Consider the following 21,805-nt stretch of genomic DNA (forward strand, 5'->3'; position numbering starts at 1 on the left):
ATAGCCACATTCGCCTTAGCTACAATCCTTTTGATCTTATTCATAGAAGAATATTATAATAAACATAAATCTTCTCACTAAAATTTTTATATATACAGAACACATTTCCAAAATTGCTAACCAACCAACACCAAATCCGTCTTCACCGACATCTCCCCAAGAAAACCCAACAGTACCTACAACTACCCAAAACCCCCAAACAACCACACGAATTTCATTTCAAGATAACCCGTACACTTTTGAACGACACGCCCGCTTATCTGAACCTCTTGAACCAGTTCAGAGACAAGCATCACTAAGTGAACCAACATATAACTTGTACCCCACATTACAACAAGATTTAAATCGAATTTGACACATCAGTCAAAATCAAAATACATTTGAACTAAATAGACAAATAATACATCCAAGACGAAATAGAAATTTTCAGACTCCTAGAATCACTTTTAGCATCAAGCTCAGAAAACTCTAGTATAACACTACCAGATACCCCAACGCTAACTCCACAACAAAGTATACCTAATTTTCCCTCGGAAATAGGATCAACACCAACAACCGCACAAATACGTGAAAATCCTTTTAACCCACCTAATCCAAACGAACGATTGCCCTATTGGACAACACAATCCTACCCACAAGGAGAACCAAACTTAGTGAATGAAATAGTTAATTCATCAGATACAACATTATCATCCTTACCAGAAACATTATCACTCCCATCGACACCATCAATAAGTCAAATTTCACCATCATTTTTTCCAATAAACATTTCACAAGATATTGACCCTCGATACAGTGAACAATCTACAAATATACCCCTAAGATTAGATTGGAATACATTTGTAGCAACTCCTCCGTTATTCGGACAACATAACGAAAGCCACGGACTACACAGTTGGGCACTAAATCGATTACAATATAGACAAGATATCCACGAAGATATCCGAGAACACAACGTTCAAATATTACATCAAAACAGTCTTCATCTAAAGTTCGAAATCACAGTTAAACTTAACAATATTATACAACATCCCTATCCATTAAGCCCTCCAAATTTAACAGCTGAAACTTTACCACCACCATTTATAACAACGGAAGTATTATATAAATACGATAGATATACAAAAAACACAATCGGATATATAACATTTTATAACCCATATTCTGGACTATCATACACATGTATATTTTAAAGATATTAACATTTCAACACATCTTTTTTCTTATATTTCCCGACCAAAACAAAAATCCATCTCCTCGCACAGGACCTCAAGATTTATTAGTAACACACTATGATTGTGAAGAAAACGAAGAAAAAACATTGCACAAATATGCAAAAAATCAAGTAACACAATGCTAAACAGAACCACAAGCCATAGAAGCTACAAACGTAATAGCTACATTATATTCAAAAGACCGAGCAACGACAGTAACAGGATATAAATTTACAGCAACATTTTCCGAAAATAAAGTACATTGCTCACAAGTTTCTAACGGAAATAAAAACAGACTTGATCACGAATCATTCTACCAAAGCAAAATAGAAATACTTTTACATCTCAACCCCGATGATTGTAAAAACGAATTACACAGATTAAACCTAACAAAAAAGAAACACTCAGACAAAAAAATTGTGAATTTCTATGTCTTCACCGGTTCTGTACATCAAGCAGAACTTGAACGCTATCAAGGACATAGAAAGTTAGACGAAAAATACCCATACAAGGGCGCACAAGGACGATTAACTTATGATATAAACGATAAATATTGGATACCACACATTGGAATAAATAACCCTTCAAACTGCAAAGCAGATACAAAAAATAAAGGATACCAAGAAATAATGTTTTTTGATTGGAAAATACAACTTGAAAAATACAACTCACACGAAATCTATCAGATAACACAATGATCTATCAAGGAATTCGATTACCTTGTAAAAATGATCAAGGATATTGTGATCCTACAACGAGAAACCAAGCAACAATTGTTTGGTTTCCCGAAGATACATGCACAACATTTCAAGTAGCAAAATACACGCACGATTGATAAAATTTCATGAAAAATATTTAATCGAATCAATTCCATACGAACACGTGCACCCATTTAAAAAACTAAATAATGATTTCAAAAATTCACACGAATTAGAAAGTAAAATATAAATACGACAGATATACAAAAAACACAATCGGATATATAACATTTTATAACCCATATTCTGGACTATCATACACATGTATATTTTAAAGATATTAACATTTCAACACAACTTTTTTTTTCTTATATTTTCCGACCAAAACAAAAATCCATCTCCTCGCACAGGACCTCAAGATTTATTAGTAACACACTATGATTGTGAAGAAAACGAACGAAAAACATTACACAAATATGCAATAAATCAAGTAACACAATGCTAAACAGAACCACAAGCCATAGAAACTACAAACGTAATAGCAACATTATATTCAAAAGCCCGAGCAACGACAGTCACAGGATATAAATTTACAGCAACATTTTCCGAAAAGAAAGTACATTGCTCACAAGTTTTCTAACGGAAATAAAAACAGACTTGATCACGAATCATTCTACCAAAGCAATATAGAAAGACTTTTACATCTCAACCCCGATGATTGTAAAAACGAATTACACAGATTAAACCTAACAAAAAAGAAACACTCAGAAAGAAAAGTTGTGAATTTCTATGTCTTCACCGATTCTGTACATCAAGCAGAACTTGAACGCTATCAAGGACATAGAAAGTTAGACGAAAAACACCCATACAAGGGCGCACACGGACGATTAACTTATGATATAAACGATAAACATTGGATACCACACATTGGAATAAATAACCCTTCAAACTGCAAAGCAGATACAAAAAATAAAGGATACCAAGAAATAATGTTTTTTGATTGGAAAATACAACTTGAAAAAATACAACTCACACGAGATCTATCAGATAACACAGTGATCTATCAAGGAATTCGATTACCTTGTAAAAATGATCAAGGATATTGTGATCCTACAACGAGAAACCAAGCAACAATTGTTTGGTTTCCCGAAGATAAGTGCACAACATTTCAAGTAGCAAAAACACACGCACGAATGATAGAATTTCATGAAAAATATTTCATCGAATCAATTCCATACGAACACGTGCACCCATTTGAAAAACTAAGTAATGATTTCAAAAATTCACACGAAATAGAAAACAAGCTAACACGTTTTCAAATCTATCAAGAAACAGAATTTGCATGTAAATATGCAAACCCACTCTACAAAACACAAAATTCAGAAATTCTTGTCAAATACGAACAAGGTTTCGACATGACCACTGGAAAAATCAAAAAATTAACCCGCACGCAACAGCCCATTATTTAAATGAAGGAAAACCCTACACCCCAGTTAATTTCCGTAAATATAATGGTCAACCCGTTGGAAAACTAACACCAATTGACAATAAAAGTACACGACTACAAGAGTTATCTCTTATGAATACCACCTACTTTGGAAACATACACTATGACATTCAATTAGACCTGAAAATAGACTCCACGATTGGTAGAATTTTTCAAGAAATGTCATTTTTTTGAATTAGAAACACTACATCAACTATGCGAATTGGAAATAACATAAATTTTACAATCATTCTCATTAGCAGTATTAAAAATACTCTACGCAGGATATTTATTATCAGGAAACAGATCAAATTTTTTTGATTACGAAGCAAACATTTTATGGTTTTATACTTGCACTAAAAAAGTATCACCATTATACGTTTTTGAAGATAAACGTTGTTACAAAAGAATACCCATATTCTACAAAAATAAAGTACATTTTGTCGATACACTTTCAAGACGAACATATTTTTAGGATACCGCAGTCCCATCTGGATCAGAAAATAGCCACAATGTCGTACAATTAGACCCTGACGAAGATAAGTACTACATACTAACACCATATCCTACATTAATGCAATCACTCAAAAAGTTTCCACCAGAAAGCATCCGAGCCATTGCTCGAAACCCAAATATAGACTTACAATCAATTATTCTAAATCTGATATACAACACCATGTTAGAACACAACAATTCCGAGAATTACTCACACAAATGGATACCATACAACGACAATCAACCGATCAAAATTTAAGAAAACTCGCAGAAACCGCAGGATATGCAGACATTTATACAAAAGACTACAGCGGATATTTAAAGACATTAAAGATTATATATATTTAACGGTGAAAAATACAGACCACAAGATCTTTCACCCATAAATATTTTTTAGTTTTGTATAATATCTTATACAGACCACAAGATATTTCACCCATAAAAAAATACAGACCAGAAGATATTTCACCCTTTTCTAGGATGACCCTATTACATCTTAGAAAGATTGACTATCTTATACGCTATGCTTAATTTTATAGGATTTCTTTTCTCACAACTAAAAGGAATCTATAATACATGCGCTCTACACACACAAGTCAACCATCAAGCAAGTGTAGCACGTATTTTATTTGCAGGATTTTTTGGAATATTCTCCTCATCCATCAATAAAATAAAAAAATAAAACACAAAATTAGCCGCAAGAATAAATACATACGACGAAGAACACAATAATGTAGATACATCACCTACAGCACCACAAATACCAACCCTACCACAGAATCATCCCTTATCTTTAGTTCCAGAAATATTCGAAATTTAGCAATCACAATTAACCCAAATTTTCGATCAAGTTCAGAACAAAGCCCCATTCAACATATAACAACAAATCATTCACAAAACGATAATACATACGAACAAATTATAGAACAACCCCACACCACCACTTTTCAATCTCAACATAATCATTTTTTTAGCCCACGATGAGCCGACAAGTTGGAGCCCTCCATCGCTCAAATTCCCACCCAGCCAACCTCCAAAACCCAATCCCATTTATCCCACTTTTCGCTTTCCCCCACCTGATTTCCCAGTTATTAATATACGATCCAGCACGACTTCAGACACTAACTCAGATATTTCAGTTTTTCATAGTATTTCACAATTTAATAACTCAGTCCTCGAAACTCCCGATGAATTTGCAAACTCTGAACCATCTCCTTCCACCTATACCCAAACCAACCCTTCAAATTTTTCACAACCCCCTTTTCAACCCATCCATACCAGTCAACCACTACCATCCCTTTCCACTCCCTCTTATGCATCCCAAGTCACCCCAACATATACCCCATCCCTTTCTGAAAGATCTAACAATAACTCCCCAGATATTCCACAAATCTCCCCAGAATTAGATAACTATATTACCCTACCACAACAAATTGCCTACCCCCTACTCTTACCACCCATCACCTATCATCCGTAGCCACATCATCCGGCCCACCAACACCTACACCGCTATCGGACTATAACCCATCATTAGCTCAATCATCCACATCCACTGAAACATCCACTAGCACTAACCGAGCTTACCGCACTTTTAAACGCAAATTCCCAAATCACCCATTCACAACCAAACCCGGAACAGCTAAAGAATATATTAACCATTCACAACATAAAAATACCAAAACCTTTCTCCAAACAAACTTACCATCATTTCCTCAATACACTTTGAATACCCCCACCACTAATAACGACACAAGAAGTTTTGTTGATGAGCACGTTTTATTGCCAACACTACACTGGATATCATACTACCACTATACTAACCCTCTTTTTCTACCACTTTATAATACACAAATCGATAATGAAAAATGCAAAATTATGTTATATAGACTAACAACAGCCCTAACACCACGACAATTCACATACGTTGGATTTAAAAAAATTATTCAAATCATTAACCGCACCCCGAGCTAACGATTTCACCATCGAATATTATGATCACAACATTATACACCCTAACCAAGACCAATTTTTAGACGACGACGGCTTTGCTAACCCGCAACTAACCAAAAAATTTTTCATCAAAACATCATACCTATTCACACTTAACATTTTTGATGAAAAACATGACCACATACTCTCCGAAGCCCTCATTGACATGCAAGCATACCAAGACAAATTTCAATTATTTACACTAACCTTCCACTTTCTCTCACCACAGGAACGTGATTTGCACTGCTCCCACGATATTATGTTACGCACTAAACAGACACACACTTACACATACTATCGTTTCATACAAAACTTTGACTTACACACACCATCTCGACAGCCCCACCATCGTTTTCAATTTATTAACTCAAAATACACGTCGCCATTTTTTCTTAATTTTACATAATGTATCAAAAATACTAACCTCCAAGGCATCCTCCGTAACTACGATCCCGTTCACCAAATGTTTATATTTTGCCCCATCACGAAGACCTTCCAGGACGAAGATTCCAGACCCTTCCTCATCCCGCATGAATTCCTACAACCAATTGAAACTCCCATTTTAGAGTTTATCCATAATACTAAATATAATCATAAAATTTACAATCTAATACAAAACACACCTCATGAATTCGCAGTAGGCACCGAAGAACTAAATATCAACAAAGCACTTGATTTGCTTTGGCCACTGCTACAAACTAAAAACTTCATCCGCATACTAGCTAAACTATTAACAACATCTGAATTAATCCAAGAACTCTTCCCACATGGCTTTTTCCCCGAAGACTAAGGTAATAATAATTAAATTACCTTAACTCATAAATATAAAATCTACTAACCAATTTTTATAATGTTAAACTTCTTTTTCTAGTCTTTTCATCACCATCATCTGCAAAAACGGAAAAAGAAAAAAATATATAAACTTGCTAAATTAGAATACAACTCATAAAAAACTCATTTGCTAAAACTATTTTGATATACTAAAATTTTTGCACTATAAAATGTCGTAAAATTTATCTCAAATGTAGTAAATTAATTTATAAATTCTTCCCCCCAAAAAAGCAGTAAAATTACATACAATGAAAATTTATAATTTCAAATTTCCCCGAATGTAGTAAAATTTAAATTCAAGCAGTAAATTTATAAATTGAGAAAGCAGTACTAACCTTTTTATTCATTCGCACAAGAATTCTATCCATACTCGCATAGCTCGCCCACGAAAAATTGTTTAAAATAATGATTTTATGTTTCAAGCTTTCAATAACAACAACTCCAACTAACGATAACAAGTTTCCAACTTTTCTTTAACCCGGTTGGAATAGAGTTATACACTACACCAAACTTACCAATGCAAATGACTAAACACCACAAATCATAAAATAGCAGCATGAATAAGAAAAGAACACCAACGGTACCCAAACCGGATTAACCCAGTTTAAAACTGGATAGTTTATTCTTTTGAAGACTATTATGAAGTCAACGAAAGAAATAATAAAACACCAAAAAAGTCGAAAGACAAACCCAAACCAAAAACAATTTGATTTTTGAAGAAAAAAAAACACAACCATAAGTAACATAAGAAAGCCCAGAAAAAACCACCATATAATGTTAACACAAAACAGGACCCCTCAAAGAAACAGCACGAAATCATACTCCCACTCCTGGCCTAACCCACCAGAGAGGACGTCCTGAGCATGCTCTATAGCCGGCCTAACCCACCGCGCTACAACCACGCTTTGTGACCACACTTCTATTTTTAATAAGAGGTACTCAAGGGTGAGTAACTCTTCAAAATAACCGAACTAAATTAAAACGCTTTTGTGAAAACAATTAACCAAGATCATAACTAAAAAACAATTAACTAAAATCAAATAATATAAAATGTAAATCATAATATGCAGTACATAGATCACACACAACAACAAGGATGAACATCCAAAGACTAGACGATCCCATCAAAACTTGAACAAAAGAATGGATACCAACCACAACAGACATGCCGCCCACAATCACGACTCAAAGGATTTAGAGTTCGACTTGAATTCGCAGCAAAGGACTTCATTGAACCAGACCAATGACCACCTCGATGCTCAAGTATACGTACAGATCCGAGTAACAAGGCATCCCTTCCAAACACGAATTTCACGCCATTCCCAGATGAGGCTGATCACAAAACAGTTCTCCACAAACGCAAACAAAACTGACATAGCAAAGCATTTTGGATTCTGGAATCTAAACGATTCCATTGGGGATCGCATTCGTTGACAAACGACAAGAAGATAACTTCCTATCCCTATATCCAGCGTTCTGGAACGTTTCTCTTGAAGAGAAATTATGTCGACAGTTCTAGTCTCCTGGACCTCTCCTTTCCAGGGAACAAGAAAAAGAAAATGATGTTCGCCACATACCAACGTTCATCATCCATCCTTCAATTGCAGAAGAAAGAGATAGAACTCAAAAAGTCTGTAAACCCCGGATGGGTGGAACCTGATCTAAACTATATTTTATTATTTAAAAATTAGATATTTTACCGCTGTAAAATATTTAATATTAACCAATCACAATCCATCCAACTAACAACCCACTTATTTGTAGGTGCTGAAATTACATGTAATTTCAGCACAAGAGAGATTTGAATTTAACTTAGAAATTAGTTGCTTCTCCCGAGTACTTCAGCAGCCGCAATAATACCAGTATACTCTAGATCTATTGAGCCTAGCAGAGACTAGTTAAACACCCTGAGACTAGTAGTTATAAGAGTAAGATTAGGATCGGTATTAGACTAAGAAGTTGCACGAATCTATCCGGCCGAAAATAAGATAGCGTGACGAGCAGACGGTGTACCCTATCCGAAATTACTCTATAAGTTATAGACCAACAGAACTGACTTAACTCAACTCTGTTTTTTTCGTCATCAACCTGTTTTATTAGAATCAAACAGCCGCAGCAATTAGTTTTAATTTTTTCAACCTTTTTCGAAACTGTATTAAAATTGTGTGACAAGCACTTTTTGCATAAACATGATATAGAGAAATGTATGATAAGAAAGTATGGTGGTCAACCCAGGTAGATATGGGCTCAGCTCGAGTGTGCTCGATCAACGCAAGATATGTTTCGACCGTATGATGCTTTTTCGACCGTTTTTATGATGCATTTATTTCAGAAGGAAATTATAAAAGATAATGGCCATTCAATTGCTTTCTAGAGATAAAACATTTTCGAGAAACGTTTTTCAAATTTTCGGAATACTGTTTGCAATTGGAGTCAAAAATGGGTAAAAGTATGTTGATGTATGAAAGAAATTTTTCTGTTTGATTCCGAATTACCACGGTACAACCGGTATGTTTCGAGCGAGCGCAATGTATGCTTCGTGTTTGTGCTAAACCAGAAACCCTTGTCTCGTCTATTCTTTTTCGGTCGAGTACTTCGTGAAAATACGAAACGTAGCATGAGCAGCTCGACCCAGGCTGAAAAATGGCAAACCACTACGCTAAATCACAAAAAAAAACACATTCCTCTTCAGACCTGAAAAACTCTTCTGTGAAGGCAAAAAAAGAAGTTCCATTTTTGACATTTTCGAGAAGCGCAAATTGCATTTTGGACTTTTATGTTTTCAAAATGGGATTTTTTATTTTTTTGTTTCGGATTTTTACGTTTTCAAAATGTGATTTTTTATTTTTGTTTTAGGCTATCTTACCGTATGCGGGATTTGGAAAAGAGGATTCCCACGGTGGCTGTAAGGCTTGTTTTCGGACAAAGATGCGACGAGAACTCAAGCTTGGCTTACCCGTTTGTCTGTTAGCTTTTGCTGTGTGTTCTTTTTTCTACACAAAATGTGCTCTTACCTTGCGCCAATCTGCGGTCTTTTTGCTTATCGAAAGTTTATCTAAGGATACGCTCAAATTACGTAGAATTTACGTATTTACGTAATGGTGATTACGTAGAACAAATAAATTGCATGATTTTTTCACAAATAACGTTGTGCACTCAAGGAAAACAGAAATTTCGAAAAAGCGTCTGATAAAGTTATCATCAAATTCATTTTGCTTTCTCTTTCACTTTTGACTTTGCTGTTTTAAAATTTTGTGGAGCGAACAACTCTTTTTTAACAAACTGAATAAATATTAATAAGTACTAAAATTTTATCTAATTATATTAATGAGATGTAGAAAACAGCAAAGACATCAACAAAGTTATTTTCAATTCCACTTATTTTACATTCAGCATGTCCAAAACGTTTTGGAAAAAAAAATCATTTTGAAAGGAAAAAAAGAATTATTTCAAAAGTTTCGGAAATGAGTCAGAAAATCTATTTTGCTTCGAGTAAACCGAAACCGTGAAACTCAAAATATATTTTTAACTGGATGATTTTCATATGTGATCTTCTGCACGATGAGGTATTTTATGATTCGATACCAAGCTGAGACCTCATAGTGTTCTGATTTCATAGAAAAATGGTTCTGGGACAAACGTTCAAATAAACGTTCAAACGTACAAAAAAATTAGGGCTGCAGGCAAGTTAACCCGTTGCCGCGTGTTTTGTGCACCAAGCTTATGACATTGGCATCACCTTCTGGCTTATACAATCTTGAAACTATAACAGCAGGCTACTTGCTCAATTGACTGGATAGTCACACTGAAAAAACTCAAAAAAAAACATATACTAGATTACTGAGTTAAAATATGATCGTGTTTGATTTTGAGGGCTTCTTTTTAAAATTAGGTTCCAGTAAGATGGTTAGCTATAACAACCTAATTAAATCAGCAAGATAATAGTTTTCTTAACTCGAGTCCTGAACAAGTCCCTTTTGAAAATTGAGTAGTAAATATTACAATTGGTTACAAAATTACGCTATGGCTTCATTCGGAGAGCGGATACAGCTTGTATTTCAATTTAAACCAAGATAACAATCCGCAGCCTTGTGTTCAAGGCAAACGAGATTGAAAATTGCGAACCCTTATCCTAACTTTTAGAACCTAAAATGAGAAACAATAACTGTTAAAACTATCCGACGCAAGAAAACTTGTTTTTCGATAAAATTTTTAAATTACAACAAACAACAAGCTTACCATAATGCCATATGAATCACAAAGCTATAACAAAAATAAGCTCTTTTGTTATTGAGTAAAAGTGATCAATTTCGACGCCGAGATATTATTAACTAACTCCAATTTCAAAGCTTCGTACTGCGATGACACGAAGGATGTAACAATTTCACTGACAAGATTAAGATGTACCCGCACTGACAAAAATGGTTTTCGGTCGATTTAAATTGATTTTAAATCAACTTTAAATCGATCCAAATCGATTAACCATGTACAGTTTACGCATTTAAATGGATTTTAAATCGATTTAAATCGATCTTTTTGAAAATTTTATATTGATTTAAGTGTCTAAAAAATCGATTTAAATCAATTTCGATGGATTTTACGACTCACTAAAATCGATTTTTTTTGCTAACAAGGCAAAAAAAACATGCAATTAAGAAAACTAATTGAAATATTTTATTCTTGATTTTTTAAATAAAAACACACGTGCCAGATGTTTCAGAATTCAAGAAATAATATGCGCCCAAAAATATGCACTAAAATTATTTAAAAAACTAACAATGTAACTCAGACATTGGGCAAACACCAATGTATTAAATAGAGAAAAAATTCGCTAAAAATCAACATTTGACATCAAAATATATGGGTTGTACAGACAAAATATTGCTGCGAAAACAGCGAACAGAATTTTCTGACGACAAGTTTATCACTCTGAGGCGTTTTTGTTTCATGTAATAGATACTTTCATCTGCTTCCTTCAATTCAAACTTACCAGCAGTGAGTTACTCGAGAAAGATAAATAAAACACTGAGAAATAAGTGAGATCTAACCAGCAGTTTACTCGAGGAAGATAGGAAGCACACTGGAAAATAAGCGAGATCTAACCAGCAGTTACTTACTCGAGTAAGATAGAAGACACACTAAAAAAAGCGAGATCTAACCAGCAGTGAGTTACTCGAGTAAGATAGAAAACACTCTGAAAAATAAGCGAGATCTAACCAGCAGTGAGTTGATCGAGGAAGGCAAAAAACACAATGGAAAATAAACGAGATCTAACCAGCATTGAGTTACTCGAGTAAGATAGAAAACACACTGAAAACAAGCGAGATCTAACCAGCAGTGAGTTACTCGAGTAAGATAGAAAACACACTGAAAAAAGAGCGAGATCTAAGCAGCAGTGAGTTACTCGAGGAAGATAGAAAACACACTGAAAAATCAGCGAGACCTAACCAGCAGTGAGTTACTCGAGGAAGATACAAAAAAACACACTGAAAAAGAAGCGAGATCTAACCAGCAGTGAGTTACTCGAGTAAGATAGAAAACACACTGAAAACAAGCGAGATCTAACCAGCAGTGAGTTAATCCAGAACGATAGAAAACACACTGAAAACAAGCGAGATCTAACCAGCAGTGAGTCACTCAAGGAAGATGGAAAACACACTGAGAAATAAGCGAGATCTTACCAGCAGTGAGTTACTCGAGGAAAATAGAATACACACTGAAAGATAAGCGAGATCTAACCAGCAGTGAGTTACTCGAGTAAGATAGAAAGCACATAGAAATTTAAACGAGATCTAACCAGCATTGAGTTACTCGAGGAAAATAGAAAACACACTGAGAAGTAAGCAAGATCTAACCAGCAGTGAGTTACTCGAGGAAGATAGAAAACACACTGCAAAATAAGCGAGATCTAACCAGCAGTGAGTCACTCGAGGAAAATAGAAAACACACTGAGAAGTAAGAGAGATCTAACCAGCAGAGAGTTACTCGAGGAAGATAGAAAACACACTGAAAGATAAGCGAGATCTAACCAGCAGTGAGTTACTCGAGTAAGATAGAAAACACACTGAAAACAAGCGAGATCTAACCAGCAGTGAGTCACTCGAGGAAAATAGAAAACACACTGAGACGTAAGCGAGATCTAACCAGCAGTGAGTTACTCGAGGAAGATAGAAAACACACTAAAAAATAAGCGAGATCTGACCAGCAGTGAGTCACTCGAGGAAAATAGAAAACACACTGAGACGTAAGCGAGATCTAACCAGCAGTGAGTTACTCGAGGAAGATAGAAAACACACTAAAAAATAAGCGAGATCTGACCAGCAGTGAGTCAATCGAGGAAAATAGAAAACAAACTGAAAAATCAGCGAGATATAACCAGAAGTGATTCACTCGAGGAAATTAGAAAACACACTGAGAAGTAAGCGAGATCTAACCAGCAGTGAGTTACTCGAGTAAGACAGAAAACACACTGAAAACAAGCGAGATCTAACCAGCAGTGAGTTACTCCAGAACGATAGAAAACACACTGAAAAATAAGCGAGATCTAACCAGCAGTGAGTTACTCGAGTAAGATAGAAAACACACTGAAAACAAGCGAGATCTAACCAGCAGTGAGTTAATCCAGAACGATAGAAAACACACTGAAAACAAGCGAGATCTAACCAGCAGTGAGTCACTCGAGGAAGATGGAAAACACACTGAGAAATAAGCGAGATCTTACCAGCAGTGAGTTACTCGAGGAAAATAGAATACACACTGAAAGATAAGCGAGATCTAACCAGCAGTGAGTTACTCGAGTAAGATAGAAAGCACATAGAAATTTAAACGAGATCTAACCAGCATTGAGTTACTCGAGGAAAATAGAAAACACACTGAGAAGTAAGCAAGATCTAACCAGCAGTGAGTTACTCGAGGAAGATAGAAAACACACTGCAAAATAAGCGAGATCTAACCAGCAGTGAGTCACTCGAGGAAAATAGAAAACACACTGAGAAGTAAGAGAGATCTAACCAGCAGAGAGTTACTCGAGGAAGATAGAAAACACACTGAAAGATAAGCGAGATCTAACCAGCAGTGAGTTACTCGAGTAAGATAGAAAACACACTGAGAAGTAAGAGAGATCTAACCAGCAGAGAGTTACTCGAGGAAGATAGAAAACACACTGAAAGATAAGCGAGATCTAACCAGCAGTGAGTTACTCGAGTAAGATAGAAAACACACTGAAAACAAGCGAGATCTAACCAGCAGTGAGTCACTCGAGGAAAATAGAAAACACGCTGAAAGATAAGCGAGATCTAACCAGCAGTGAGCTACTCGAGTAAGATAGAAAGCACATAGAAATTTAAACGAGATCTAACCAGCATTGAGTTACTCGAGGAAAATAGAAAACACACTGAGAAGTAAGCAAGATCTAACCAGCAGTGAGTTACTCGAGGAAGATAGAAAACACACTGCAAAATAAGCGAGATCTAACCAGCAGTGAGTCACTCGAGGAAAATAGAAAACACACTGAGAAGTAAGAGAGATCTAACCAGCAGAGAGTTACTCGAGGAAGATAGAAAACACACTGAAAAATAAGCGGATCTAACCAGCAGTGAGTTACTCGAGTAAGATAGAAAACACACTGAGAAGTAAGAGAGATCTAACCAGCAGTGAGTCACTCGAGGAAAATAGAAAACACACTGAGAAGTAAGCAAGATCTAACCAGCAGTGAGTTACTCGAGGAAGATAGAAAACACACTGCAAAATAAGCGAGATCTAACCTGTAGTGAGTCACTCGAGGAAAATAGAAAACACACTGAGAAGTAAGCAAGATCTAACCAGCAGTGAGTTACTCGAGGAAGATAGAAAACACACTGCAAAATAAGCGAGATCTAACCAGCAGTGAGTCACTCAAGGAAAATAGAAAACACACTGAGAAGTAAGAGAGATCTAACCAGCAGAGAGTTACTCGAGGAAGATAGAAAACACACTGAAAGATAAGCGGATCTAACCAGCAGTGAGTCACTCAAGGAAAATAGAAAACACACTGAGAAGTAAGAGAGATCTAACCAGCAGAGAGTTACTCGAGTAAGATAGAAAACACACTGAGAAGTAAGAGAGATCTAACCAGCAGTGAGTCACTCGAGGAAAATAGAAAACACACTGAGAAGTAAGCAAGATCTAACCAGCAGTGAGTTACTCGAGGAAGATAGAAAACACACTGCAAAATAAGCGAGATCTAACCAGCAGTGAGTCACTCGAGGAAAATAGAAAACACACTGAGAAGTAAGCAAGATCTAACCAGCAGTGAGTTACTCGAGGAAGATAGAAAACACACTGCAAAATAAGCGAGATCTAACCAGCAGTGAGTCACTCGAGGAAAATAGAAAACACACTGAGAAGTAAGAGAGATCTAACCAGCAGAGAGTTACTCGAGGAAGATAGATACACACTGAAAGATAAGCGAGATCTAACCAGCAGTGAGTTACTCGAGTAAGATAGAAAACACACTGAAAACAAGCGAGATCTAACCAGCAGTGAGTCACACGAGGAAAATAGAAAACACACTGAGACGTAAGCGAGATCTAACCAGCAGTGAGTTACTCGAGGAAGATAGAAAACACACTAAAAAATAAGCGAGATCTGACCAGCAGTGAGTCACTCGAGGAAAATAGAAAACACACTGAGACGTAAGCGAGTTCTAACCAGCAGTGAGTTACTCGAGGAAGATAGAAAACACACTAAAAAATAAGCGAGATCTGATCAGCAGTGAGTCACTCGAGGAAAATAGAAAACACACTGAAAAATCAGCGAGACCTAACCAGCAGTGCTCGAGGAAGATAGGAAACACACTGAAAAATAAGCGAGATATAACCAGAAGTGATTCACTCGAGGAAATTAGAAAACACACTGAGAAGTAAGCGAGATCTAACCAGCAGTGAGTCACTCGAGTAAGACAGAAAACACACTGAAAACAAGCGAGATCTAACCAGCAGTGAGTTACTCCAGAACGATAGAAAACACACTGAAAAATAAGCGAGATCTAACCAGCAGTGAGTTACTCGAGTAAGATAGAAAACACACTGAAAACAAGCGAGATCTAACCAGCAGTGAGTTAATCCAGAACGATAGAAAACACACTGAAAACAAGCGAGATCTAACCAGCAGTGAGTCACTCGAGGAAGATGGAAAACACACTGAGAAATTAGCGAGATCTTACCAGCAGTGAGTTACTCGAGGAAAATAGAATACACACTGAAAGATAAGCGAGATCTAACCAGCAGTGAGTTACTCGAGTAAGATAGAAAGCACATAGAAATTTAAACGAGATCTAACCAGCATTGAGTTACTCGAGGAAAATAGAAAACACACTGAGAAGTAAGCAAGATCTAACCAGCAGTGAGTTACTCGAGGAAGATAGAAAACACACTGCAAAATAAGCGAGATCTAACCAGCAGTGAGTCACTCGAGGAAAATAGAAAACACACTGAGAAGTAAGAGAGATCTAACCAGCAGAGAGTTACTCGAGGAAGATAGAAAACACACTGAAAGATAAGCGAGATCTAACCAGCAGTGAGTTACTCGAGTAAGATAGAAAACACACTGAAAACAAGCGAGATCTAACCAGCAGTGAGTCACTCGAGGAAAATAGAAAACACACTGAGACGTAAGCGAGATCTAACCAGCAGTGAGTTACTCGAGGAAGATAGAAAACACACTAAAAAATAAGCGAGATCTGACCAGCAGTGAGTCACTCGAGGAAAATAGAAAACACACTGAGACGTAAGCGAGATCTAACCAGCAGTGAGTTACTCGAGGAAGATAGAAAACACACTAAAAAATAAGCGAGATCTGACCAGCAGTGAGTCACTCGAGGAAAATAGAAAACACACTGAAAAATCAGCGAGACCTAACCAGCAGTGCTCGAGGAAGATAGGAAACACACTGAAAAATAAGCGAGATATAACCAGAAGTGATTCACTCGAGGAAATTAGAAAACACACTGAGAAGTAAGCGAGATCTAACCAGCAGTGAGTTACTCGAGTAAGACAGAAAACACACTGAAAACAAGCGAGATCTAACCAGCAGTGAGTTACTCCAGAACGATAGAAAACACACTGAAAAATAAGCGAGATCTAACCAGCATTGAGTTACTCGAGGAAAATAGAAAACACACTGAGAAGTAAGCAAGATCTAACCAGCAGTGAGTTACTCGAGGAAGATAGAAAACACACTGCAAAATAAGCGAGATCTAACCAGCAGTGAGTCACTCGAGGAAGATAGAAAACACACTAAAAAATAAGCGAGATCTGACCAGCAGTGAGTCACTCGAGGAAAATAGAAAACACACTGAGAAGTAAGACAGATCTAACCAGCAGTGAGTTACTCGAGGAAGATAGAAAACACACTGCAAAATAAGCGAGATCTAACCAGCAGTGAGTTACTCGAGGAAGATAGAAAACACACTAAAAAATAAGCGAGATCTAACCAGCAGTGAGTTACTCGAGTAAGACAGAAAACACACTGAAAACAAGCGAGATCTAACCAGCAGTGAGTTACTCCAGAACGATAGAAAACACACTGAAAAATAAGCGAGATCTATCCAGCATTGAGTTACTCGAGGAAAATAGAAAACACACTGAGAGATAAGCAAGATCTAACCAGCAGTGAGTTACTCGAGGAAGATAGAAAACACACTGCAAAATAAACGAGATCTAACCAGCAGTGAGTCACTCGAGGAAGATAGAAAACACACTAAAAAATAAGCGAGATCTGACCAGGAGTGAGTCACTCGAGGAAAATAGAAAACACACTGAGAAGTAAGAGAGATCTAACCAGCAGTGAGTTACTCGAGGAAGATAGAAAACACACTGCAAAATAAGCGAGATCTAACCAGCAGTGAGTTACTCGAGGAAGATAGAAAACACACTAAAAAATAAGCGAGATCTGACCAGCAGTGAGTCACTCGAGGAAAATAGAAAACACACTGAGAAGTAAGAGAGATCTGACCAGCAGTGAGTTACTCGAGGAAGATAGAAAACACACTGAAAGATAAGCGAGATCTAACCAGCAGTGAGTTACTCGAGTAAGATAGAAAACACACTGAAAACAAGCGAGATCTAACCAGCAGTGAGTCACTCGAGGAAAATAGAAAACACACTGAGAAGTAATTGAGATCTAACCAGCAGTGAGTTACTCGAGGAAGATAGAAAACACACTAAAAAATAAGCGAGATCTGACCAGCAGTGAGTCACTCGAGGAAAATAGAAAACACACTGAGACGTAAGCGAGATCTAACCAGTAGTGAGTTACTCGAGGAAGATAGAAAACACACTAAAAAATAAGCGAGATCTGACCAGCAGTGAGTCACTCGAGTAAAATAGAAAACACACTGAAAAATCAGCGAGACCTAACCAGCAGTGCTCGAGGAAGATAGGAAACACACTGAAAAATAAGCGAGATATAACCAGAAGTGAGTCACTCGAGGAAATTAGAAAACACACTGAGAAGTAAGCGAGATCTAACCAGCAGTGAGTTACTCGAGTAAGACAGAAACCACACTGAAAACAAGCGAGATCTAACCAGCAGTGAGTTACTCCAGAACGATAGAAAACACACTGAAAAATAAGCGAGATCTAACCAGCATTGAGTTACTCGAGGAAAATAGAAAACACACTGAGAAGTAAGCAAGATCTAACCAGCAGTGAGTTACTCGAGGAAGATAGAAAACACACTGCAAAACAAGCGAGATCTAACCAGCAGTGAGTCACTCGAGGAAAATAGAAAACACACTGAGAAGTAAGAGAGATCTAACCAGCAGTGAGTTACTCGAGGAAGATAGAAAACACACTGAAAGATAAGCGAGATCTAACCAGCAGTGAGTTACTCGAGTAAGATAGAAAACACACTGAAAACAAGCGAGATCTAACCAGCAGTGAGTCACTCGAGGAAAATAGAAAACACACTGAGACGTAAGCGAGATCTAACCAGCAGTTAGTTACTCGAGGAAGATAGAAAACACATTAAAAAATAAGCGAGATCTGACCAGCAGTGAGTCACTCGAGGAAAATAGAAAACACACTGAGACGTAAGCGAGATCTAACCAGCAGTGAGTTACTCGAGGAAGATAGAAAACACACTAAAAAATAAGCGAGATCTGACCAGCAGTGAGTCACTCGAGTAAAATAGAAAACACACTGAAAAATCAGCGAGACCTAACCAGCAGTGCTCGAGGAAGATAGGAAACACACTGAAAAATAAGCGAGATATAACCAGAAGTGAGTCACTCGAGGAAATTAGAAAACACACTGAGAAGTAAGCGAGATCTAACCAGCAGTGAGTTACTCGAGTAAGACAGAAACCACACTGAAAACAAGCGAGATCTAACCAGCAGTGAGTTACTCCAGAACGATAGAAAACACACTGAAAAATAAGCGAGATCTAACCAGCATTGAGTTACTCGAGGAAAATAGAAAACACACTGAGAAGTAAGCAAGATCTAACCAGCAGTGAGTTACTCGAGGAAGATAGAAAACACACTGCAAAATAAGCGAGATCTAACCAGCAGTGAGTCACTCGAGGAAAATAGAAAACACACTGAGAAGTAAGAGAGATCTAACCAGCAGTGAGTTACTCGAGGAAGATAGAAAACACACTGAAAGATAAGCGAGATCTAACCAGCAGTGAGTTACTCGAGTAAGATAGAAAACACACTGAAAACAAGCGAGATCTAACCAGCAGTGAGTCACTCGAGGAAAATAGAAAACACACTGAGACGTAAGCGAGATCTAACCAGCAGTTAGTTACTCGAGGAAGATAGAAAACACATTAAAAAATAAGCGAGATCTGACCAGCAGTGAGTCACTCGAGGAAAATAGAAAACACACTGAGACGTAAGCGAGATCTAACCAGCAGTGAGTTACTCGAGGAAGATAGAAAACACATTAAAAAATAAGCGAGATCTGACCAGCAGTGAGTCACTCGAGGAAAATAGAAAACACACTGAAAAATCAGCGAGACCTAACCAGCAGTGCTCGAGGAAGATAGGAAACACACTGAAAAATAAGCGAGATATAACCAGAAGTGAGTCACTCGAGGAAATTAGAAAACACACTGAGAAGTAAGCGAGATCTAACCAGCAGTGAGTTACTCGAGTAAGACAGAAAACACACTGAAAACAAGCGAGATCTAACCAGCAGTGAGTTACTCCAGAACGATAGAAAACACACTGAAAAATAAGCGAGATCTAACCAGCAGTGAGTTACTCGAGTAAAATAGAATACACACTGAAAGATAAGCGAGATCTAACCAGCAGTGAGGTACTCGAGTAAGATAGAAAGCACATAAAAATTTAAACGAGATCTAACCGGCAGTGAGTTACTCGAGGAAAATAGAAAACACACTGAGAAGTAAGCAAGATCTAACCAGCAGTGAGTTACTCGAGGAAGATAGAAAACGCACTGAATAATAAGCGAGATCTAACCAGCAGTGAGTCACTCGAGGAAGATGGAAAACACACTGAGAAATAAGCGAGATCTTACCAGCAGTGAGTTACTCGAGTAAAATAGAATACACACTGAAAGATAAGCGAGATCTAACCAGCAGTGAGTTACTCGAGTAAGATAGAAAGCACATAAAAATTTAAACGAGATCTAACCGGCAGTGAGTTACTCGAGGAAAATAGAAAACACACTGAGAAGTAAGCAAGATCTAACCAGCAGTGAGTTACTCGAGGAAGATAGAAAACACACTGAAAACAAGCGAGATCTAACCAGCAGTGAGTCACTCGAGGAAGATGGAAAACACACTGAGAAATAAGCGAGATCTTACCAGCAGTGAGTTACTCGAGGAAAATAGATTACACACTGAAAGATAAGCGAGATCTAACCAGCAGTGAGTTACTCGAGTAAGATAGAAAGCACATAGAAATTTAAACGAGATCTAACCAGCATTGAGTTACTCGAGGAAAATAGAAAACACACTGAGAAGTAAGCAAGATTTAACCAGCAGTGAGTTACTCGAGGAAGATAGAAAACACACTGCAAAATAAGCGGGATCTAACCAGCAGTGAGTCACTCGAGGAAAATAGAAAACACACTGAGAAGTAAGAGAAATCTAACCAGCAGTGAGTTACTCGAGGAAGATAGAAAACACACTGAAAGATAAGCGAGATCTAACCAGCAGTGAGTTACTCGAGTAAGATAGAAAACACACTGAAAACAAGCGAGATCTAACCAGCAGTGAGTCACTCGAGGAAAATAGAAAACACACTGAGACGTAAGCGAGATCTAACCAGCAGTGCGTTACTCGAGGAAGATAGAAAACACACTAAAAAATAAGCGAGATCTGACCAGCAGTGAGTCACTCGAGGAAAATAGAAAACACACTGAAAAATCAGCGAGACCTAACCAGCAGTGTTCGAGGAAGATAGGAAACACACTGAAAAATAAGCGAGATATAACCAGAAGTGAGTCACTCGAGGAAATTAGAAAACACACTGAGAAGTAAGCGAGATCTAACCAGCAGTGAGTTACTCGAGTAAGACAGAAAAAACACTGAAAACAAGCGAGATCTAACCAGCAGTGAGTTACTCCAGAACGATAGAAAACACACTGAAAAATAAGCGAGATCTAACCAGCAGTGAGTTTTTCGAGGAAGATAGAAAACGCACTGAATAATAAGCGAGATCTAACCAGCAGTGAGTCACTCGAGGAAGATGGAAAACACACTGAGAAATAAGCGAGATCTTACCAGCAGTGAGTTACTCGAGGAAAATAGAATACACACTGAAAGATAAGCGAGATCTAACCAGCAGTGAGTTACTCGAGTAATATAGAAAGCACATAAAAATTTAAACGAGATCTAACCGGCAGTGAGTTACTCGAGGAAAATAGAAAACACACTGAGAAGTAAGCAAGATCTAACCAGCAGTGAGTTACTCGAGGAAGATAGAAAACACACTGAAAAATAAGCGAGATCTAACCAGCATTGAGTCACTCGAGGAAAATAGAAAACACACTGAGAAGTAAGAGAGATCTAACCAGCAGTGAGTTACTCGAGGAAGATAGAAAACACACTGAAAGATAAGCGAGATCTAACCAGCAGTGAGT

Source organism: Symsagittifera roscoffensis, chromosome 8, assembly GCF_963678635.1.
Source record: "Symsagittifera roscoffensis chromosome 8, txSymRosc1.1, whole genome shotgun sequence".
Lineage (NCBI taxonomy): Eukaryota > Metazoa > Xenacoelomorpha > Acoela > Convolutidae > Symsagittifera > Symsagittifera roscoffensis.